The sequence below is a fragment of the Pleurodeles waltl genome, chromosome 12 (assembly GCF_031143425.1).
Source record: "Pleurodeles waltl isolate 20211129_DDA chromosome 12, aPleWal1.hap1.20221129, whole genome shotgun sequence".
Lineage (NCBI taxonomy): Eukaryota > Metazoa > Chordata > Amphibia > Caudata > Salamandridae > Pleurodeles > Pleurodeles waltl.
In genome coordinates this window covers 686593701-686618167 of record NC_090451.1, presented here as the reverse complement: position 1 = coordinate 686618167, position 24467 = coordinate 686593701, and the positions used below count along the sequence as shown (strand labels likewise).

General features: G+C 47.2%; 1 protein-coding gene across 4 annotated transcripts in view; it reads right to left on the bottom strand.

The window, feature by feature from the left end:
• Positions 1-24467, bottom strand: part of ARHGEF15 (Rho guanine nucleotide exchange factor 15) — a 315428-nt gene that overhangs the window by 141706 nt on the left and 149255 nt on the right. Inside the window, exon 1 of one of the 4 annotated variants that reach the window (XM_069218721.1) lies at positions 18421-18559. The exons of the other annotated variants lie outside the window; for them this stretch is intronic. The gene's annotated coding sequence lies outside the window, so the exon portion shown is untranslated. Of the gene's footprint in view, positions 1-18420; positions 18560-24467 lie in introns of those variants that run through there. 4 annotated transcript variants of the gene reach the window in all.

The following is a 24467-nucleotide window of genomic DNA, read 5'->3' as shown; positions in this document are numbered from 1 at the left end:
TTATATTTTCTTTCAGTTCAATTTGTTCGAATACACGCTGAAGCGCAGCAACATATGACATGATAAGAGCACAACTCTTATCATCGCACAACACCAAAGCACCCCCGACAGGCCACACTAAAAACCCACCATTTCCAACCAGAGTAGCATGTAACCGGTCCTCCTATACACTTCTACACCTCGCCAATTGTATAGGCTATAGAAAATGACTTTAGAATAGAATTGATATCACGTTGATAATATTTTTTTCATGCATATAATGTTGATGCTCATGCCGAACAGGTATACAATGTCAGCGTTTTATTTTAAAAGAAGTAGAGTGCCTGTCCTCATCACCTGCATTTCATTTCTGATCATCCGCCTTAAGCAAACTGCAACTGAATCAACAACTACGTCCCACAACATGGAAGTTTCCAAACAGATTAGAGGTGCTGCAGAAACCCTTTCTACAACCGGAAACATTTTTTATGTATAGGGAAAAAAAAAAAAAGTTTCACACATAGTACAAACTACTTGCCTGCGGGGAATACTCAAGGATAAGACTAAAGTGACAGGAGAATGCATGAAAATCTATACTTTTTGGACATGTAGGATATTTTGAGAATCCTACTAATGTCCGAAATCGACTCCAACTGCAGGAGGAAATCTGTGATGCATACATTTCCAATGTTTCTGTGGTTCTTGGAGTATAAGATCAGCACTTTTGGCCCGGTCCCGAGCAATGCTTGAGTCATGCAACTAAACAAAAGATCCGCTCCCTGCCCTACCACAGACTCAGCTCTGGGTCAGGTGTCCGTGCTTGAGTAAGCACTGTGAGGACTGCACCCCTTCCAGGATACACATCCACAGATGTGCTGGCGCCCAACTCAGGAAACCTGGCTCTTTCCGGGACTTTTTTTCCCTGTTTTTTTTTTTATTTATTCTTACTTTTGTGGTGCAAATATTGATTTTAGAACTAGTTCCTCCTCCTTCTCTTTTCATTCAATTTGTATTTCTGCGGGCACTGGTTCTTACGGTGTGGTCCATGGACTCAAGCGTGTCCCACAACATTTCCTCAGGGTGTCCGTGGCTGCTTATAAAATTAATTATTATTAGCTGATTAATAAAGTATATTTACATAAAAAAAGCAAACTGGAAGATTTTAAGACACTCTTAATTAGATGGCATTTGAAACTCGAGGCTAAAAAGTAAGTGGGTTTTGTTATCAATAGGTGGCCTCTGTTGAGGCAGGGTTTGCACCGACCAAACAAAAGCCTGCAGTAGAGCACAACAGACAAAGTGATTTGTTACAGCCTAACGTATCAGTTCACCTATTCAATATAAAAGTACATTTTGAAAAGCTCCAACCTTCCTATTAAAATTTTGCTTTTTTTGTTGTGTGAACCAAATAAAATGTTTCATATTTTGTGTACTATTTTGACATATATTCTTGCTTCTCTTTTTATTTAGTGTTTGGGCTTCAAGTCATATAAATTCTTTAGGTGGGAGGGTCTGCTTCCAGGAGTGATTCAATGGGGGGTCCACAGATCTCTTCATCCATTGTTCTGCTGCAGTGTCATTAAATATTTCATCTGGCCACTGCAGCAGGAGGCAGAGGGTCAGGCCTCTTTAGACACTGGCTAAGTTCACGCTGAGTGACAGCATTCCGCTCTTTCGCAAGAAGCACATCAGCACACAAAGTAATTCCAGTCAGTGCCAGAGACTTGCTTGTGGAGACCAATTTTTATTTTTATTTTGGCCAATATTTTTCCTTTGTTATTGGTGACAGCCTGACGACTCCCAAAAAATAAACTTAAACAAAAACCCTGTCAAGACAAATCCAGCATTGACAAAGGAACAATGTGTCCAACTACAAATGGCAGCCAATGACAGATCGATTGGCTTTGACAATGGAGGGCTTCCTTTTCTTTAATCGGTCTTCTGAATGCAATGGGACTGCTGAAGTTGAAATTGTGTCAAATCCACAAATTGTCTTAATCCGAATATCAGACTAAGGAACAACGGGCCGGATTACGACCTTGGCGGATGGGATACTCTGTCACAACGTGACGGATATCCTGTCCGCCGTATTAAAAGTTCCATTATATCCTATGGAACTTGTTAAACGGTGGGCGGGATATCTGTTTTGTGTGTGACGGAGTATCCCATCCGCCAAGGTCGTAATAAGGCCCAATGCGTTAGGTTGTAGCCTGTGTACTTATGGCCGACAATAGGTGCTCCTGTAGAGAGTCGATGGTGTGAAGGGGCTGGACACTTGCCAAGAGTGCACAGTTGTTCAACCTTGAATAGATTAGAAACTTTGCAAAATTGCAGGAAAGCTGAATAAAATGATGCTTTCAGGACAAAATGTGGCTTGCCAGTATCGTGCTTGACTCTTTATGCAAGCACACACTTCACTGGAAAATGTCTCACGAAGTATTGACAGGAGACTGGTTCGAGCAGGAAACATATTTTCTGCGAGAACCAGTCTACCGATGGTATCGTGTGATTTTTTTTTTTTAAGATAAGGTGTGAGCTTGCTTAAAAAAGGTATGAAAGTTTGTGTAACGAAAAATTTGGGAGAAAAGTTTTGCGAGTGAGATTAGATTTCCATTCAGCACTATTTATGGTTATCTGCACAGCTCTCAAGCGTGCATCAATCGAGGCATATCACACTGTATCCTGGAGCCCCTCAAGGCTCTGTCGATACCCCAAATATTCAAGACACATTTAGTCTTGTATCTTTCAACCTTGGTTTGGATGATGCAAGCACAGACCGGAATCCACTCTGGTTTCTTCCGTTGTATCATCCATGGTGTTTGGGTGACTCTGGTACTGTTTACAGTATGTGTGCCTGAACCACAGATAGGGAGTAGATCTTGACGGTGTGGCTGCTGTTTTTGCAGAAATGTCTGACTACCATCTGGGTCATTTTTGGTTTGCGAGTTGCTGTTATGTCGATATATGATCTGCACGACACAGGATCGACAGACAGACTGCAGATCGTGTATCCGTCACGTCAGTGAGCAGGAGGACTCTATGTCCTGGGTCATGCATGGGAAGGAGTATCTCGTTTGGAGTCCCACAGATCTACAGTAAACACAGTGATCAGCGCCATAAGGTTGTTTGTACCCAGAAGGTCTTGACAGCAAACTCTTGGATGCTCCAGTCCATACAGTGCCCTGTAAAGTACTAACAGAAGAATCTTTCTAAATATTGATCTTAATCTGTCTATGGCTCCCCCTTTCCCTCGCCTCAAGGAAGTAGTATTTTATGTGTCCTGAGGAAGGTGGGCTTCTGATTGGCTTTCTCCACCGAAACGCTTGTTGGCACTTTCCATGGGTCTATTCGATTGTGACTTGTAACGCGGATCTATAGAAAAATATGGGAAGTTCACACACCAGAGTTTCACTATTTCTCCAGGGGCCAAACTTTTAATAATTGTGTGTATCTTTGAATGAATGGATGGATTAGGTGGTGTTCTGTATGTGAGGGAGGAAAAGGGGGTGATTCCTTGTGCAACCCAGACTTACACTGGTGAATAACGTGTCTAATGAACACAATTGATTGTTTTTCATAGTTGGTGAAAGGTACATTCTCTTTTTAATTAAAGAATTTGTAGCAAATGATTTAGTATAAATAACACAAGTCTATGTATCTGTTTTCTATCACACAGAAAGAAAAAGTGAATGATTTAAAAAAAAAATCCCAAATACTTTCAGAATGAGCTGTTCTTCCCTCCCCACGCCACCTTGCTTCAACAAAGAATAAACACATTAAGGTCTGGTGGGTTTGCCCTGTGTGCAACTGTAGAGAGTGCACTTGTACCCTTGAGACTGTCCGGAGCACACCTGTACAGGTGTGAGTGAACACATGTAGAACTGTGACTATGCAGACTATATACAGAGTACATATATACAGATGGGACTAGGTAGAACTGTGACTACAGAGAGCACGAATACAGCTGTGACTGCAGAGTACGCACAGGTGAGTACACAAATATATAATTTACAGACTATACATATACACTTGTGACTGTCCAGAGCAAATCTATACGTCGTGACTGAACTGAACCTATGCAGCGGTGGCTTTAGAGGGGAAATGCACACATCTGAGCCTGTACAGATCGCATGAACACAGACGACGGACTGTAGCGGGCTACATAAACACATGCCTGAACACCACACAGAGGCTGCACTGTACACATCCGCCCTGGGTAAATAATCCGGTATTCCAGGCACCTGCCCCTGGCTGTGTGCTTCTGAGATTACAAGGGTGTAAAGAGCAGTATGTACTGAAATAAGGGAGCCCCGGCGAAGCACCTGACAGCGCCCTGCTCTATACCGCCACCAGGCAGCCATATTTGTTCAGAAAACTTGAGTTGAGGGCCAGATATCCGGGTGGTAAGAAATACTGATAGAGCCACAAATGTAAATCCAAGGAGTCGCCTACAGGTAAGATCTCTGTGCAGCGTACACAGCGCATGGCCCTCTATGTACATACAGGGAAGGGCACATTCAGGGTTGGCCGCCGGCTACCATATGTCACACAGTCAAAGACTTCCCTACGTGAAAGGCCAAAGGGCACCCTTGTGTGTCGAAAGCACAGGGCATGGCCTTTAGTACACCCAGTGACCAGTTTAAATTGACTAGTGTGGTGACATCTCAAATTTGCGATGATCTCTGTATATTCAAAGCTCAATTTGTGGCCCGCACTAGTGATCCCTGACCCTAAAAATCACATTATCTGTGCACATTAATGGCCTGGATGAGAAGGCGTTTTCCCGAAGAACCAAGCATAAGCTTTTCAGTCTCCCCATCACTGAAAATGTCCAGCATGGCCCACCTGCCAGAATCACACATCAACGGTCGATCTTCAGAGACGCATGAGATAGTCCTTCATTAAATCTAATGTGTTACCGACTAATAAAATGTCTACCTTTTGCACTGCAGTATATAGTCCTTCCATTATGTCCATAGCACTGTACACATAATGGCGCTACTTGGCCAGGCCTAGTAGTCAGCTAACCCTGACGCATGATGCAACGCATAGCACCATGGAACATGGGGTTCCAACCAATAATTTAGTGTACATAAGGCGTGGCCTGTCTACTGCACACTTCATTCATTCAGCCTTACCATGTGTGCAATGAACGCAAGTCCATTAACCTAAGTCAATCAATCATTTCTAAAGTGTGGCTAATCACCCGTAGGGTCGCACAGTGCTGGACAAGTGGCATCGACTGTAGCATTTGTCAATGATGTCACTGGTGAGGTCATGAGGGAGGTATCCTGAGGTCATAAGCAACCCATCTGTGGAGGGAATCAGTGCTTGGCTAAATATAGTTTATGAATGACAGTGGGTTTGAGGCTTAGGCTAATATACCCAAAACCTCCTCCGGCTGAATTTTACAGGGTCTTTGTAGCACTCTTTATTAGGTGTCATGTACCAGCCAGCTATTATGTGTCTGTAGGCAAAAGCCTATAGTGGACCATACCAAAACGTACAATGAGCTTAGAGCCCACCCACAGCTTGCCATTGGTTAGCTTGAGTGTCACTCATTTGCTTGCTTCTTATTTTATGGCCCGCCTTCCTATTCTTGCGTTTGTCCTTCCCCTGGAGCATGTTTTTTTTTTTTTTTTTACCATGGTTTAATTGGCTGGCTTGTGTCATTCCATTGCTCTTATTTACGTGAAAAATTTATTTCTTCTTCATTAAGCACTCCAAGAGAGTGCACGTATGTTTCTGCTCTCCCTTGTGTGCCGCCTTCCACCCCTCAAATACCAACTCCCCGTTGTTCCATTTCACTCACCCCTTTTTGCTATCTGACCCTGTGTGACAAAAGTAAATGCTTTTATTTGTATTTTTTTTTTAAGCTGCTGCTTTAAATCCAATTAATCAATGATTTTGCAGTATATAAACAAAACTTGCTGATCAATAAACGTTGGATGCAGAATAAGTGTTGAAAGAGTTATAAGTTCCAATGTCAAGAAAATCTTGTCACCTGCAGAGCCAGAGGAGCACGACCAGTTAGCGCGTGGTGTCTCAAAAGCGGATCTGACGTGAGCTAGCCCATCATGTACATATATAGCTTTGTGATCGAAGGCAGCCAGTCATGTCCTCTCCACGAACAGGTTTTTCATCACTGACCCTTCGTAAGAGCATGTACCGCCCATCACACAGCTCTTCACTTTGAGCTATATTCTCTTCTCATGAGAAAAGGCAGGATCATTTCAAATGGCTGCGAGAAGCACCCTAGCTAGACCGCCTTCCTTCTCAAGAGGGAGGCTGATGACTGCAATGTCTGTTCTCTCTGTTCCCACTCCTGACCTTACAGGCATCATGCTTTCCACAAAACACTGCAGCAGGCAGGTCTCATCTTCCACAGCCCCGGGAAACTGGCTTCAGATCTTTTATTTACACGAGAATCGAGGAATGGTGCATGCTTAGCATGCATTCCTGATCAGGGTTTTAGCACAACAAAGCAAAAGATATTAAGTTAAGGACTATACAGTACTGCAGGTAAGATTTACATCAAATGACCCAAAAAAGTCCTTTCGTTGCCCTGTTTCCTTAAACGTATCAACATTATTTTGTAAATGGGGCCAGAGAAAAACTAGAAAGTTTAGTTTGGCCATTGTTGCCCCACAACACTCACCAATAATAGGAATTCTAGAATGCGCCTTTGTTTGATGCCTTTTGTTTGGGATCTGAGACCCTCTGTGACATCATTCGCCCGATGGCCATATTAACTGAGTCAGTTGTTGGGTTTCTAGTGCCCAGAGGCCCGAGGCTCTCTGACTCAAACAGCGCTATCCGTGGGTCTGGGGCATGAGGGGGGTGATCAACCAGATACGGTTTGGCAGTCAACGGCACAAATAATTTGGTAACTTGCAAAGTGATACTTGTAAACCAGGGCCACTGCATTTATAGGACAGTGGAGACCCAGATTAAGTGGAATGGATGACTACAATCTGTGGCACAGAAAAAGCAAATTATGCATTACAGAAAGGGACATTCGTGGCATATCACTTGTTTACAGGCAAATTATGTGGCACGTGCTCTCCCATTCTTACCTGGGTATTCTGCGACGAACCAAACCATCAAGGATCTCAATGCTATAACAAGCATTGGCAAAGCCAACAGGTTGTACAGTAAGCGGTAGGATTTACCATTTCTTCTTCGCGACAGACCTATTCACTATCTCAATGCTATGCAGCAACTTAAAAAAAAAAAAAAAAGTAACTCTGATGAGGCTGCTGTTGCCGGTTGTGTCATTTTGTAGGTGCACGCATTATGACTTATGCACGAACGTGCGTCACTACACATGTGCGCACACCAACAGCACAGCACCTACAACATTTTTTTTAAGTTAATGGATCTAAAATGATGGATTGGAAAATAAAAAGTAATTTTAAGTGTGTAAATGCACTTTTTCTGTAGTGGAGCACGGGCAGCAAATGGCAGCTACCAAGCCTCTAAAGAAATGCAATGTAAAATTAAAAAATGTAAGTGTCTGTGAGGGGCGGGGACTAAAGAGAGGATAAGGTGAGGGGAAGCAATGGGGAGTTGGGGGGAGGACTAAAAAAGAAAATGAAGCCAGGCTGGAAGAGGAGGGGGAAAAGCCGCACATGAAAGACAGCAACGAGGAGTGCAGTGAGTGAAGGGGGCTTGGTGAGGGGGGAAGCGCACGGGAGACAGCAGAACACAAAGGAGAGAGCACCCCGGAAGTGGGTATTTTACAAGGGAGAAGCATAAGAGAGAGAGAGAGAAAAATCATGCACTTTCATGGAGTGATTAATGGAGAAGAAACAAGCATTGGCAAAGCCAATGGGTCGCGCCTATACAATAGCTACTGGCTTTGGCAATGTGTTTTAGCCGTGTTGTAGACAATGTGGCTGCTGTTCAGCATGGCTAAAAGTTAGTGTTGTCTCAAGAAGTGGAGTGCATTAGAGTAGGGTGGACTAGAGTGGTAAGGAGTGGAGTGAATTAGAACTATGTGGATTACGGTGGAGTGGATTACTGTTGTGGATTACACTGAAGTTGATTTGAGTGGGGTAGATTACAATTCATTACAGTGGAGTGGAGTGGATTTTACTGGAGTGTAATATAGTGGAGTGCAGTCGATTTCAGTGGAGTGGGGTGGAGGGGATTACACTGAAGTGAAGTGGACTAGAGTGGATTACAGTGGAGAGGGGTTGAGTGGATTACAGTGGAGAGGGGTTGAGTGGAATGGATTACAGTGGATTAGAGTGGAATTGATTAAAGTGTACTGGAGTGGATTACATTGTATTACAGTGGACTGGGGTGCAGTACAGTGGAGTGGATTAGAGTACATAAGAGAGTGTGGGGAATACACAGCACTTTTAACTATGCACGTCATCTTTTCTCATTGTGTGAAATGAATAACACCCCCCCCTTTCTTTCTACTGTACAGCCTCCAGTAAAGAACACCCACGACATATCCGCCCTTCCGTGGAATAAATAATATCTCCTGTTCTAACAGCAGGTCATGAAGATCTCCCAAGAGGCACTGTCTTAAAGAAACAGAATACCCTAAACGTGCGATGCTGCTAGTTCAGCGCGTATCTTCGTGGAATAAATGGTACAGGAGGCGGCGTAATGGTCAGAGCTGCCACCTTTCGAACTGGGGAACTTGGATTGAGTCTCTGCATTGGCTCAACATCCTGTGATCCTGGGAAAATAACCTAATTTCCCTGTATATTTAAAAAAAGAAGAAGAAAAATAATTGCATAATCTTACTGATGCTCCTGTAACACGCTCCAATATGTTCAGGGCAAGTCTCCCCTTTATAGAACAGCAGAAAAATTTAAAACAAAACGATCTATGGAGGGGCAGTGTGAGGTGGAAGAAATAGTACTTCAATTTACACCAGGAGTAGCGCAGGGGCATTGATCAAATTGGATCAACCTGTGCTTGGTCCGTAGCGCCACATAGAGGTTCGGAAAGTGGTGCTTGGCCTGCACTGGCCAATTAATCAGGCTGCAAAGAAGAGTGAAGCTAGCAAACGGTGAGCAAAGGGCAGGCTCGAAGCCCTTTTTATGGTCTGTCCATTCTGAAATCCCTCTTTGGGCTAACAACCACGCCCATGTCACGTCAGTCACTTACATTGGTTTGCAGGCTTGCCTTTTAAAATTTGGTTGCTTTCATTTGTGAAAGGCATGCATACGTCATGCCTTTTCCGGTGTTTATCCCACCTACACAGCACTGGTAAACTACAGAAAACATACAAGGCTTGACGTTTTCAGCATGGTGTGCGGACTACTTTATCTGTTTATTTTCCACGCAGCGCCATTTTACATAGTGTGATTGCACTGTTTTTTTTCTTCTTTACAACGCTAATAGCTCTAACTCGAGAAAATGCGAGACACGTTGAATTGAAAATGCTTGTTGTAAACAAGGGTGTCTTGCAAAGAATAGTGCCTAAGCCAGCATATGGCTCTTGCAGGATAGACCCTAAAAAGGAGTTCCCTGAAAGTGACCAGTCGAATGATACAATTCAGCCAACCGCACAGTAAGAGGGAGGAAAGGCATCCAATAAGAAGGAAACAAATGAGGGTGACAACAAAGCCAACCAGTGGAGAAAGTGGGCAGGCTTGAAGCCCACCATTACATTATTAGTGTAGCCCACAAATGGTCTTTGACAAACTTTTGTCTGGTCTGGTAGTCGATACCTAAAAATAGTGACCCAAAATGCACCTGGGAGCTGAGCCAAGATGGAATTTACAATGTCCCAAGCCTGTAGGTGAATGTTCCAAGGCAAAAGAAGCCAAGGGCTGAAGTAGGCTGACCATAGAATGCAATTTGTTCACCATGAACGACTCAATCACTGCACTGTACATGTCAAACCTAAAAATACTTAAAGCATAATATAATGTGTGGTGGGTGACTTGGCATGCATCAGGGTAGTGTAGGTCATTCCTCGGCCACCATGGTTGGACTACCACCCATCACATTCAGAGATCTCTGTTGATCCTTGGAAATAGTGAAAGTTTGGTGAGCAGCTACCATACTTCAGATGAGCGTTCTTCAAATATCTATTGACTTTCCAAAAACAAACTTCGAAAGCAGGAGTTATCTTTTGAAAAAACAAAAATAAATGTCCCAGACACTCTGGAAATGTTCTTTCATGGTGTGGGGGTTATTAGAGGTGAGCGCAAAGAGCTCCGTCCCCTGTTGAAATTTTTTGGGCTTCAAAGCACGCCCATGTCACATCAGTCACTTTCATTGGTTTGTGGCCTTGCCTTTTAAAATCCGCTTGCTTTCATTAGTGAAAGGCACGCATACATCATGCCTTTCCGGGTGTTTAGCCCTCCTCGAGCGCACCAACCAACTACTGAAAACATACGAGCCTTGATGCTTTATGTCTGGGTTCTGGACTACCTTGTCTCTTAATTTCAAAGCGCGATCTCGCTGGGCAGTATTCGAGCGCTTTGCATGATATCGATCCTGTCACATAGGTAATTGCACTTTTGCTGGTTACATAGATAATTGCACCTTTGCTGGTTACATGGATAATTGCACTTTTGCCGATAGGTTTCACTGCAAGCAAACTTTTATTTCCTTTTCTGTGTGTCTGTGTTGCGCTGAAGGCAGCCATCGGCTCGCTTATGTGAAACTTTTACTTTTCAATTTATATGGCAATAAAAGTCCGGTTAGTTATGTGAAACTGTTATACTTTTCGTTTTCAATTTATATGGCAAGAAAAGCCCAGTTAGGAGTTTATAATGCTAATGGCTCTCACTTCAGCAAACGTGAGAGACTTGCGTTGCAAATCAAGGTTTTTATTTGTTTTCATTTTTGGGACCTGCAGGGTTTCCCTGTTGGAACTGAAACAGCCCATCAGAGATTCCACTCTAAATAGTGCACTTATACCCAACTGTCCCAACTCCATTGGTGTACATTTCCGACAGCAGGGTGAATGGGTGCACCGCAGTCAGAAACATGGTGGGCTGCCCAACTCTCAGTGTGGTGGACAGGGAACTCCACCTCAGTTTGTGCGGATCACTCTGCCTGCCAATCTCTAAATCAAGCCCAGTTTTTTAAGAATGCAAACTGTACACATTAGCAGATACTTTTGAAAACGGGGGTTAATATTAGTTACTGGCTTTGTCTTCTGCGAAGAACAAAGGTTCACTCATTTCTAAGACCCATAGTAAAAGTGTTTGTGTAAACAGTGTATGTCCATACATCTTGTAATAAAAGGTGCAACCCTGGTATTTTTCACACCGTAGTCTCCTCGGACACACTCCTTTCTGTGTACTAAGAACTTTTAGAACAGTGTTAATTATTAGCTGTATACTGTATGTGTCTCACTAGGGACCACTTATGACCAAGGCACCAGACCTTACAACATGCAAAAACTGTTTCTGAACTCAGAGTGCCCTCTTACACCAGCTGCTGCTTTGAGAACAGAGTCAAAAATGTAAACATGAATTTGCATGAACAGAGGAACCAAACATGCTCTAGCCAAAGAGGATCATTGTTTACATTTAAATAGCCACAGAGGATGTTTCCTGCTTCAGATAAAAGCCCTTTCTTTTCTCCATCAATTGGGGATATTAATAAAATGTGGACAAGATTCATATCTTGTATAGCTCTTTGTAGATGTATTGTAATGGCATTTATAAAGCGCTTTATGCCATGGACGAGGTACGAACTGCGTTTGCGGGTGGGAAGCACCACACACCTTGGGATTGCCATGGATGGGAGAGGGTGGCCTACGCATGTAGTGTTTTAATGGTGTGTGTGATCCCCAGAGTTCGGTGATTATCATGATTTGTCGCTGTGCCTCGGAGAGAACGGATATTAAAAGGAATGAGAGATCGTACATTTGAAGTATTAGAGTCTGGTGGATGGGGTGGGATAGAGTTTCTGTCTGCAATGTAACCGTGTTGTGTGGATGGCAGAGACTGGGTCGCCTCAAGTGCATAGCTGCATCTATACAGGGGTGTAAGATGGAGAGAGGCGAGGATAGATGTGGAGGCGCAGGTGGGCACCTTCCTATTTTGGGGGTGTTTGTATCGATCAGTTCAATCAATCTTGAGTAGGGCATATGAAAGAGCCAAGGGGTGTGGTGCGAAGGGTCCACGGAGGAGCGGCAACTCAAGACCCCGGAGAATAGTCGCTGAACTACCAGCCACAGTATATGTTCTATGAAGTCCACCCAGGAGCCCGGAGAATAGTCGATGAACTACCAGCCACAGTATATGTTCTACGAAGCCCACCCAGGAGCACGGAGAATAGTCAATGATCTACTAGCCACAGTATATGTTCTAGGAAGTCCACCCAGGAGCCTGGAGAATAGTCGATGAACTACCAGCCACAGTATATGTTCTAGGAAGCCCACCCAGGAGCCCGGAGAATTGTCGATGAACTACCAGCCACAGTATATGTTCTAGGAAGTCCACCCAGGAACCCGGAGAATAGTAGCTGAACTACCAGCCACAGTATATGTTCTCGGAAGTCCACCCAAGAGCCCGAACAATGGCCGATGAACTACCAGCCACAGTATATGTTCTAGGAAGCCCACCCAGGAGCCCGGAGAATTGTCATGAACTACCAGCCACAGTATATGTTCTAGGAAGTCCACCCAGGAACCCGGAGAATAGTAACTGAACTACCAGCCACAGTATATGTTCTCGGAAGTCCACCCAAGAGCCCGAACAATGGCCGATGAACTACCAGCCACAGTATAGGCATTCAGAAGGCTCCAGATGGGGGCAGTGGAGGAACTCATAGGAATGGCAATTATACAACCAGCCATAGAATATGCACTGAGACCACCACAGAGGAGCAGCAGAGCAGGAACCCACAGGAAAGGGCCTGAAAGAGCCAGCCACTGTATAAGGGAGCAACTGTTATGCAACAAGCTATGTTGGGAGCCTGCGGAGTCCGGATCCAGCCAGCACCACAAGCTAAGCAGCCAATAGAAACGAGATCCGCCCAGAAGCGAGAGGTCCGAAGGGCTGAGGCGACATGACTAGTCCTATGGAAAGATGCGCTCACATTAGGAATATGCATGGGAGTAACAAGAAGACGTCATCAAGAGATGGAGCATAAGAGGCGGGGGCGAGATGGGAGAGCCTTTACTACGGATCCTTTACCATGCATGACCTTTACCACGCAAGGAAGTACCATGCCGGGGAGCACTTGTACATTTTACCACACAGTACTTTACCACGCAGGTAATTTTTTTATGACAATTTTAATTTTATTTTTCAATGTGGTTTAGATGCTGGTACGGGTAAAGGGAGGGAAGGGGATATTAGGGATATAGGATGTGTAGAGGTAGCAGTACGCTTGGGTGGGTAAAGATAAAGGCATCCACGTTTAAGGTTTAGGGATGGGTAGAGATAAAGGGAGGCAGGGTAATTATGGGGGGGGGGGGGGAGGTAAAGGGACGTTAGGAGTAAGAAAGGGACGGTTGTCAAAACAAATAAAATTATATATATTATTTGGGTGTTAGCTCCCCCAGCCACACCAGGTGGGGTAGGACGCAGACTCACCACACAGTGCCAGGCAGGTGGGGTAGGATCCAGGCTCACCACACACAGTGCCGGGCAGGTGGGGTAGGACGCAGACTCACCACACACAGTGCCAGGCAGGTGGAGTAGGATCCAGGCTCACCACACACAGTGCCAGGCAGGTGGAGTAGGATCCAGGCTCACCACACACAGTGCCAGGCAGGTGGAGTAGGACGCAGACTCACCACACACAGTGCCAGGCAGGTGGGGTAGGACGCAGACTCACCACACAGTGCTGGGCAGGTGGGGTAGGACGCAGGCTCATCACACACAGTGCCAGGCAGGTAGGGTAGGAGACTCACCACACACAGTGCCAGGCAGGTGGGGTAGGACGCAGGCTCACCACACACAGTGCCAGGCAGGTGGGGTAGGACGAAGACTCACCACACAGTGCCAGGCAGGTGGGGTAGGACGCAGACTCACCACACAGTGCTGGGCAGGTGGGGTAGGACGCAGACTCACCACACACAGTGCCAGGCAGGTGGGGTAGGACGCAGACTCACCACACACAGTCCCAGGCAGGTGGGGTAGGATCCAGGCTCACCACACACATAGCCAGGCAGGTGGGGTAGGACGTAGACTCACCACACAGTGCTAGGCAGGTGGGGTAGGACGCAGACTCACCACACAGTGCTAGGCAGGTGGGGTAGGACGCAGACTCACCACACAGTGCCAGGCAGGTGGGGTAGGACGCAGACTCACCACACACAGTGCCAGGCAGGTGGGGTAGGATCCAGGCTCACCACACACATAGCCAGGCAGGTGGGGTAGGACGCAGACTCACCACACAGTGCCAGGCAGGTGGGGTAGGACGCAGACTCACCACACAGTGCCAGGCAGGTGGGGTAGGACATTTCTTGGATTCTGGCCAGGAGGGCTGCAAGGTCCTCGGGGCTCCGGCTCCTGACCCGGTCAGCTGGGTCCGGCTCCTGCTCTTTGACCCCTTGGGCAGGGGCTTGTTACTGCCTTCTCACCCGGAAGTGTCATTCGAGGCAGCTCACTGAAGCTTGGCTTCTTGCAGATTACAGGCCTGTGGCAGATAGCACCTGGCACACATCTGCCCCTGGCACACATCTGCTCCTGGCCAGTGCACACAATCCCCTCAAAGTCCAGACAAGTTACAAACCCCTGGGAGGCAGCGATTATCTGAAAGTGTTGCCTGTGGCAGGAGCCCAGACAGGCTAAGGGTCACCTTCATCGGGAAGTGTGACTACTGGTCCATCCGGGGCGGAACGCACCTCCCAAGGCTGCCCGGCTGTCTCTCGAGCTTTGCCTGGTTGTACCAGGTACAGGAGAGTTGTGGGCTGTCTCCAAGCATCCTCATCTAAGGACTCCAGTTGCCAGGCAACCCTCCATCACAGGAAGGGAAGAGGGAGCTTCATGCATGGGGAAGACAGACAGTACAGAAGAGAAACAGGTAAAGGAGGGAAGCAGATACAGGCACACGAGGTACAGAAGAGAAAATTGCAGGGTGAAGGAGGGAAGCAGATAGAGGCACACGAGGTACGGAAGAGAAACAGATGCAGGGTGAAGGCGCGAAGCAGATAGAGGCACACGGGGTACGGAAGAGAAACAGATGCAGGGTGAAGGAGGGAAGCAGATAGAGGCACACGGGGTACGGAAGAGAAAGAGATGCAGGGTTTGCCAGGGAAGGAGATGCGTGGATGCAGTGGTAACTTAGAAAGCAGAAGCGGGGATGCAAGGTTAAGAAATGAAGCACGTGCAGGGATGCCGTGTGCAGAAGAGCAGGGATGCAGGGTTACCGAGGGAAGCAGATGCAGGGGTTAGCAGATTTCCCCATTCACTGGACCCCCTTGAGCTGCTGGGAGGTCTAGAAACAAGAGGACAGGCCGGTGGTCACCTCCAGAGGGGGAGAAACCAATCTCCAGGAGCTGCGCCCGTGGGGGGGGCGGTATCTCCCATGGATTGTACTCACTGTGTCCTTGTCACTCACAGCATCACACGGGACATACAGTGCTGCTCACAGGCGCTGGGGGGCGGGGGGGGGGGGGAGATACAAGAAGCTGCTCTGCCTCCAGGGGACGTGGGCACGTGACTACAGTCAGTTCGGCCCTCTTTTACTCATTGCAGGGCTGACAGATAGGTGTGAATGTCCTGACGAATCCCACAGACTGATACATTGGGTCCAAACCTTAACGACACCCCTTGGGATGTTTATTGAATGTTCAAAACTGAGACCTGAATCGCGTCACTTACTGTGTGACAGGCCTTGGTTTGTTTGTGAATTGTTGATTTGATAGCGTCGTGGTATTATTTTGTAGCACTGCGCCCTCTGTACTATTGTTGAACTTCCAATGGTCTGTTGCTCTATATGTTGTTTTTTACAGCACCTGTTCTAATCTATCCCATTCAACCTTTGTTTCTTGTTTCCATAGTGATTTGTTAGCAGTCGCCTGGCTCCCCAGTAAATCTGTTGGGGTGAACCTGCTAACTAGCGGAGTCCAAGCGCTACTGTTGAATGTCAGAACGGAAACATGGAGCCCTCTAACCAGTGATGGGAAAGAAAACAAGGGAAAAAGCAACGTCAGGCGGAGCAATGGGTACAGATTTTCCATGAGGTGCTAGAACAGATGTCAGCAGGGAGCGAGAAAGGGGGCTGTAAAGGGAATAAAGGGACAGTGACGTAAACGGGGAAGAACTAGGATGGTGGGGCGGCAGAGCACAGGGCAAAAAATGCCGGGGGGGGGGCTTGATGAAAAGACACTGAACTCGGTAAGTTAGAGTTGGGGGTCTCATGTGTAGCATCTGGCAAACGGCAAATTCACGAGACTAATACTGATTAAGGAAAGGGCAGGAATGTTGTGGAGCACGTGTGTGTGGTTCTGGGGGGTCACTGAGGGCGAACACCCTCTTCGGGCCCTAGGGTCCGCACAGTTGACAGATGGAGCAAGGTGAGGAAGGCAAACAAAGCACTTGTAACAAGGTATACAATGGTGTGACAACGAAGCGCACAAAAGACGCCGGTGCGGTGGGAGGCGCTTAAAAACGGTGTTCCATCTCCACGAAAGGTTCTGGACTCAACGGAATCCCACATCCCAGGAGAGAGCTCTGATAATGTCATATCGGGTCTGAGAGGTTTTGCCAGCCCTGCCTGATATCCCGCCTCTGGAGAGGGGGTGTGGGCCCGGGTCGGGACTTTCCACCCTTCCACCCAGGCGATCTCAGAAGAGGTGCTCTAACAAGTTTTTTTGGCTGCTTGTGGGCATGTGTTGTGGCCCGGTGGGCCATTTTTTAACTGTTTATTTCCATGGTTTTACCACAAACATTACTTGCTTCAAACACAAAAGCTTGGCGCCTTCCAAAACACCTGGACAGCGTCTTCACCAAGTTCACCGCTGCCCGATTTCCATATGTGGGACACTTTTTGTCTATCTTGTTTGCTAATGGGGGTCTCTCTTATCTTGTTGGCTCGGCCGGCTTTGTGCCCCAGTCCCACCCTGTTTCTGCCCCGTGGAAACAGAGCTGCACCTGACTCCCCACATCAGCCGCATCGGAATGCGTCCGCCGAGGAAGGCGAGGCCTCCGTTTCCACTCAGTACAGGTGCGTCTGACTCTGCAGTGGAAAAACAATAACCTGCGTGTTTACCGAGTCATCCCTCACGCCATCCGCGTGACCTTGGCCACCTCCGGCCTGCACTGGTACTGATTCACCTGCCGTCACCGTCACGGCGACAGGCACAAGAGGCAGGCAAGTACGGTTACATTGTGTTTCTGTAACACGCGTTCCCCGGGGTCTTTGCGTTTCTAAACAATTGAAAAAGAAGGCACAAGTTAGGGAGGGGTGCGATGTGTGGGTTTTACCAGCAGTGCCAGGCAGGGTCTGCCCACGGCATGGACCGTGCCCTGGGGACACCGCACTGGAGTTGGCAATGGCCGGTCCTTTAATGAAAGAGTGAAAGCCGCTTAATTTCTTTCTATTTATTCCATTTGAAATATGAACTGAAAACAGTGAAACAAAAAAAAAAAACAAGAGGAAACCACTTAAGTATGTGAAAGTTACATCATTTCTTAATTATTAAAGCACGCAGAGGGACTCTTGCTTTGTGAAAAATAAAATAGGAACTTTTAGACAAATCACTTTTTGTTCTTGGCCCCTCCAATCACAACAGGTTAACAAAAGCTAAGTATTTTGTCCGAGAAACGTGGCAACAGCCGCTTCTAGGCGCAGGCTTCGTGGCGCCCTCAGCGGGTGGGCTAGGGGAGCGCTACATACACCATTAACATGTAGCACATTAGGGCTCTGCCGCGAGGGGCGGTAATAAACGGGGAGTCTGCGCCAAAAAATATAAATCTACAAAGTTTTGCCGAGGGATAGGTAAAAAAAAAAAAAAAAACATGACTGCTAGGCGGAAGTGTCAAGAGCCTGACTCTAAGCGCTGTTTTTGTCTTCGCCCTTCCCACCATTATTTCACTCAATTTGAATTTCAGTTCTAGATGGCTTTTTCTTTTTCACGTTTTAAAATAAGTACATTAGAGTCTCCTCTGCGGCCAGCATCCGGAAGGAAAACTTGATGTCATTCTAGAGAGAGAGAGGGGCTCCCCCCTCAAACGGTGCATGAGGGAAAGCCGAGTACTGCGAGCTGGGAACGAGGCCAGACACAACTTGGATTCATCCAGTGCTTGCAGCCTCTATTAAAAATAGGTATGACCGACGTGTCAGTGTCCCTGTAAGGATGAAACGCCGCGCCAGCCCTGCTGGATGCAGGAAGAGGGACCTGCCGATGTCTGGGTCACACGGAGGGTTGCAGCCTGGGCTGTGGGGTACACGCGCTGCACCTCTCACGCCTCAGCCCTGCAGGGATCGGACGTCAGTGACTCTGAGACCCCAGCACTGCAGGGCGAAGGAACCCTGTTTATGCCCCTTCCCACTTACCTCTCCGTGCTGACGTCACGATCCCCGGCAGCCCGTACCCGGACCCCACCGGGAGGGTACCCCTGCATCCGCCCAGCCTCAGTGCACACATCACCTGCTGCAGGTGGATCTTCGGAAGTCAGGGGGGGGCGTGGCCACGGGGTGGGGTCACCAGGGAAGAGGCAGCGCTTCGAGGACTAGCCTCCCCGCTTGTGTTCCTCCCGCGTGGGGATGGTGAGGCGGCGTCTACACTGCGGGCTGTGCAGGTTACACTCAGGGCCGCACTGTGACGTCATAAGCGGGGGACACCTGCTACAGCGGCTGGGGGTGACGGGAAGAGCTTAGGAGGCTTCGTTCCACTGCCTTTGTGATGTTATAGGCGGAGAACGCTAAATTACACTGTTTGTGATGTCATAAGCTTAAAACGCTTCGCAATAATGGTTGTGATGTCATGAGCTTGGAAAGCTTCTCTGTTATGGTTCTGTGTGATGTCACGAGCTTCACCCGCACAGCTGCTTGTGTCATAAGCTCAGAACGCTGCCTCCCTTGGCTGCTGGAGGTGCTGCACTGGACCGGCAACTGGTACGAGCCAGACAGAAGGGTACATTACACTGATTGTGACGTCATAGTGGCGCTGACGCAACTTGCACAGAGTGTGAGGTCACGGTGAATACCACACTGTACTGCTATTCGTTACGTCAGCAGGGGGGGCATTAACATCCCACAAACTGCCGACGGTGCCATGGAAGAGGACATTCACCAGCTGCCCCACTATGGCCGTATGCTTCCCTCTCATACAGCCGTGCGTTCCGCTAGGACGGGCCTCCACTTGTGCTCCCTGGGATGCACTAGGACTACAAGGCCCAGAATGCACTGAGCTGTTGAGAGAAGCCTTATCTCCTACGCCTGGTGTTACAGGTGCTTCACTCACCTCCAGTGGGTCCCAGGGGAGCCCTCACCCGGGGTCCGCCCCTGGAGATGCCTAGGGAGAGCCCCCCCCCCAAGACTGGAGCCGGTGACCTCACTTCCTGCCCGGGGGCGCTAAGGGATGACTCGAGGCTTGGACGCCTTGTTCCAACCCCCACATCTCGCCTTCCCGCCTCTTCGGTGTTGAGGCCCGTGATGGACAGCAAAGGGCAGGGGCCACAACCTGCCATGAGCCTAGCACCTCCGAGCGCTAGGGGCCTCTTAGCACTATATTACCACATGAACAGTAGGTATAAGGTTACCCAGAGGACAGCCACAGCACCCCCTCTGGATGAGTCCCCCCGCCCGCCCTCCCTCCCTCCCCCGTTGGGAAGGGGGAGGGACGCCCGTGCTCCCTCCGTATGAGTAATTGATGACTGAAACAGGTTGGCACTAGTACAGTCCCGCTCTCCCTGCGTCACCAAAAGGCGTGTAATTCTGGCTATTTGTTTTACTTCCCAGTGCTTCACTTCTGCAAACTACTAAAAGAACAAGTGCCTAGACGAATGCGTGTCCCTATTCCGCTATTAAGCGCTGCACCAAAACCAACTTTCCCACCACACACGGAGAGCCGAAAGTACGACTCCTGCTCCTGATGTCTCGAAGTGCAGACACTGGTCGCTCTTTTCAGACAAATGCTTATTTAATGAATTCTTTCCACACTACGTGTTCTCACGTGAGGCGCTAGGAATGTAATGCCCGAGTGATGCCCCTAGGGCAGGGCCACTGGATTTATGCGATTGTGCGGCCGCGGTGGTTTTCACTTATTTGTGGATGTGCTGCATTTGCCACATAATCGGTCATCTGCCACATAATCTGCAGATTTTACCCCCAAAAATAATTCTAGCTCTAGGGTTCAAAAATTACTTAAAATGCAGCAACACGTGAGTCCACACAGCGGCAGGTCCTTGCAAACGTTGACTGCTCAACTTCCTGTGGTTTATTGCTATATATGGATGTTAAACTGGCACTAAAGTAGTGCAACCAATGCCCAAAGTGATGAAAAGTATAAAATGATAAAATAAAGAAGTAATACTATCATAAAAAGTGCTGCATATTTTGCCTTTTCTTTCGGTATGTTAGTGAACCCTGCCTTGTAATTTGGTTCTCACCTGCCACATAACTCCAGAGGCCCTGCCATAGGGAGGCTGCCACTCTGGGGCGTCTGATGGTCAGGGGGTGACCATGTGCTGCACTTGCGTCTTACCTTATATGAGGACATAACTCAGCGAGTCAATGCGCTGCTGCTCAGATCTGTGTATATTCAAGGCAAAGGTCCGGGTCCCAGCTAGGTAGCTTGTGCACCTGCTGCGGATAACCTGTCAGTGACCTCCAGGGCCCAGTCTCCAATCCTAGCTGGAAGGCTAGGTGGGTTATTGGCCCGCTGTAATGAAATGTACAGTCTGTTTAACTCTGATGTCGTGCAGGCGTGCACAAGTTCACATGTATATATTTGAATATGGGCTTGCTTGTGGCGATCAACCGCCTGCACGATTCGACTGCTGCGGTCGGAAGGCACAGGACGTGGTCGCTACGCTGTGGGCTCCTTGATGTAAGAAAAAAACTTTAGCTTACGGTCAACCTTTTTCTGCTCTGGAGTGCTGTTTACTCACACATTTCACCCGCTCAATAAACGTGTGTAACTTGCAGGTCAGTGGTTCGAATGGAGGTAGCTCAGTGTGTCAGAGCGGCTGCTGCAGACATGAGTGTGCGGCTGCTCTATTACAGAAGTGATGTCCACCTTTCATCCTGCTGAGGTTAATAAATGGAACACAATACGGCTAGGGAAGATTAGCATCTGTTATTAGAGTGCCTCGAAGCTGCAGTGATGATTCAATAAACACTATAGAACTTCAAAGGAGGGATTTTTAATGGTCTGTGCTCGCCTTGCAGACTTTGCCCCTGCCCTGCCCTCTTGCCCCACAGCTTTATGGCCGGCAAGTGTTTGACTGCCCAGGATCATGTGCCCCGGTTCCACGGCTCTGCCCCACCCTAGGGGGCGGATCTCACAGAGGTGAACACATGTCACCTTTTAACCGAGTTCCAAACCCGCTTCTCCACGCCTGGCTTGGCGCACTCACAAACAGACTACACCGCTATACTAAGGCAAAAGTGGGCAGCTGCCTTAGGGTGCCACCAGTGGCAGGAGCCAGATTGTACAGAAGGGTCTTTTTTTTTGTTCTTTCAATTCTTTATTAAACTTTTATAAGTGAACAAATAGTTATAGATTGTCCATTAAAAAACATAAATTCACATTAAAGAGATTCCAGTGTACAATGAAAGCTTTCCATAAATAAACATTGTTAATTATATTATATCTGAGATTACTGACAAAGATGCATTAAACAAATATACATTAAGTCAAAATGATCAAATATATTATTACAAAGTTATACCTGTCTAAAACCTATCTGGAGAAAAAGATACTTATCAATGATATTGAAAATATAATGAGCATGAGATATTATTCATGAATCATTGAATATATAAAGAAATAAACAAGAAATATGAAGTTATCAGCTAGTCAAGAATACATTCCATATTTGATCAAACTGTTGTATATTATCACTTAGTTTACATAGCATTCTTTCAAACTGGGCAATATCAAACATATCCTTTAACCACATTTGGGCAGATGGTAAAACATTAGATTTCCAAAAACGCAGTATATTTATTTTGGCTACACTAATTGCAGTAGAGAGCCATCTGAATAAGTGGGAAGAAAGCATGCCTAGACCTTGGGTATCGTGTAATAAAAATAGGCGAGGTGGGTGTGGGGAGATATTGGGAATCACTTTCTTTAATTATTGTGATATTTGTATCCAGAATTGTTGGAGTGTAGTACTGTCCCATAGGTTATGAACAATATCACAATTGGTCTGGTCACATCTCCAACAATTGGAGTCATTACTAAGTTTAGCAGAGTAAAGTTTCGAAGGTGACCAATGCCGTCTATGTAGAATTTTGAAATAATTAAATTTCAACCTTACATCACGGAGCCCTTTATTATAATTCTCTAAAAGTTTAGCCCAATCTTTATCTGTATAGGTAATATTAAGTCGTGTAGACCACCAAGATTGTAGATCTTTGGATGTACAGAAGGGTCTAAACACTAAAGATGCCCCCTGCTGGCAGGTGGTGGGAGAAGCAAACCGCAGCGGAACACGTCACCCGAAGGGTGACCCACAGAGTGCAGCGACCTGGGACCCTTCCCCTGCCGGCTAGGGGGCAGCAAGCCTGTCCTGTAAGTGATTCCATAGAGAAACAAGGGTAACCCCCTCACCCCCTGCGACGTCACAGGGGCGGGCTCAGGCAAGAAGACCATGAGCATGCGAACCACGAGCCGTAACAACGTACTGCACATGAACACACAAATGCGACTGAAAAATGCACAGTGAATAGGAAGTGATGAGGCTCAACCCACGGTACAACAATACATAAATAGATAAATAAAAAATCAAACCAGTCATATGGAAAGTGAGAGCCAGAGAAGAACAGAGGGGCTGGGACTTCTGACGGGCTCCATTGCTCTTTTAACCTGGCTGCGGTGGAAACATTAATTGTTGTGAAACAGAATAGAGAGTTGGAAACTAGACAGGCCATGGGAGCCACTACCTGTGCGAACCTCGAGGCCACAGAGGGTCCACCGTGAGGGGCAGTACCGCCCTGGCGTGTGCGCCACCCAGGAGGACTCTGTGGCCAACATTTGTGCACAGCTGGCAGAAAGCGATGCCAGTGTTGGGGCAAAAACTGAAGTTACCCGAATGCCAAAGTGCAACGTGGAATTTAGGTCGATGGATGCCCCAGACTGTGCCACATAAACAACATTTATTGACACACTTTTTCCTCAGTGGCTGCAACAACTGCTCTTAAGGAGGGCCGGCCAGAGGGAGACCATAGTGGGGGCCATCCGGCCTTGTAAACGGCATGGCAGAGACGGGGATCGCCCTCACATCCTCCGGCGGAAGCCGGACACTGCTGTAAGGCTGGCATTTTATTCCACCCAAGGACAATCATTTCTTGTCCAAAGACACTGCATGCAGGGCTTTTTTCTGAAATTTCTATGAATGCACAAATTAACCCTATTCTTAATTGTATATTCAACCTGGATTCTCAGATCTGAATGTGAAAGGAAGCACTGACGTAGCTCGGCCAGGGGAGTTTGGGGTGCCCCCCCCCAAAAATAGAAGTATTTTACTATACATAGATGGGTATAGGGGCTTTCAGTCGGGTATGGTGAGGTGCCTGTCAGATTTTACCAGGAATGTTTACATACACACAGAGAAAAACAAACTCACCCTTTCTTTTAAAATGCCTCAAAAAGGTTGGTTATTTTAAAGAATATTAGGCCTGATTACATCTTTGGCAGAGGGGGTTAATCCGTCCCAAATGTGACAGATATCCTGCCCACCATATTACGAGTTCCATAGGATATAATGGACTCCTAATACGGCGGGCGGTATATCCGTCCCATTAGGGACGGATTAACACCCTCCTCCAAAGTTGTAATCAGGCCCATTGTGTTTTGTTTCTCTTACTGCCCCTATGAATGCGCATTACTTGCCCTTTCCACTGCCCCCTCAGGACCTTCTCATGTGCCCTACTTGTCGTATAATGTTCTTTAACATATTATGCCACCGTGATTTTCGGAAATTCTTAACCCCCTCAAACAAAAAAATAAAATGAAAAATAAAAAGGAGGCTGTCTTCTCATCCGCTTGTGTGGACTGACTAATGCGCTTGTTGCAGTGAGCTTCCAAGTGCAATGATGACACACTTGCCCCAGACCCTAGAATTGATTGGACTGAATTAGACTCATTGAATTATTTGAATTGGTGATGTCGCTTTCTTGTTCTTATCCAGAAGAGTGAGCAATACAGGCGATGGGCCACTCAGTTATTGGACAATGGGTTCTCTCCACACTGAGCTGTCGCACGGGAGATGCAACTTGGCTAACACTTAGATGAGGGGCTGCAGACACCAGATATCCTGATGGTTTACACGGCAAGAGCGTCCTTGTGTCCGGGGTGCTACTGCAAACCTCGTCGGAGATGCTCACAAAAAAATCCAGTCAGGGATCATCCCTTCCAGGAACTGGGGCGG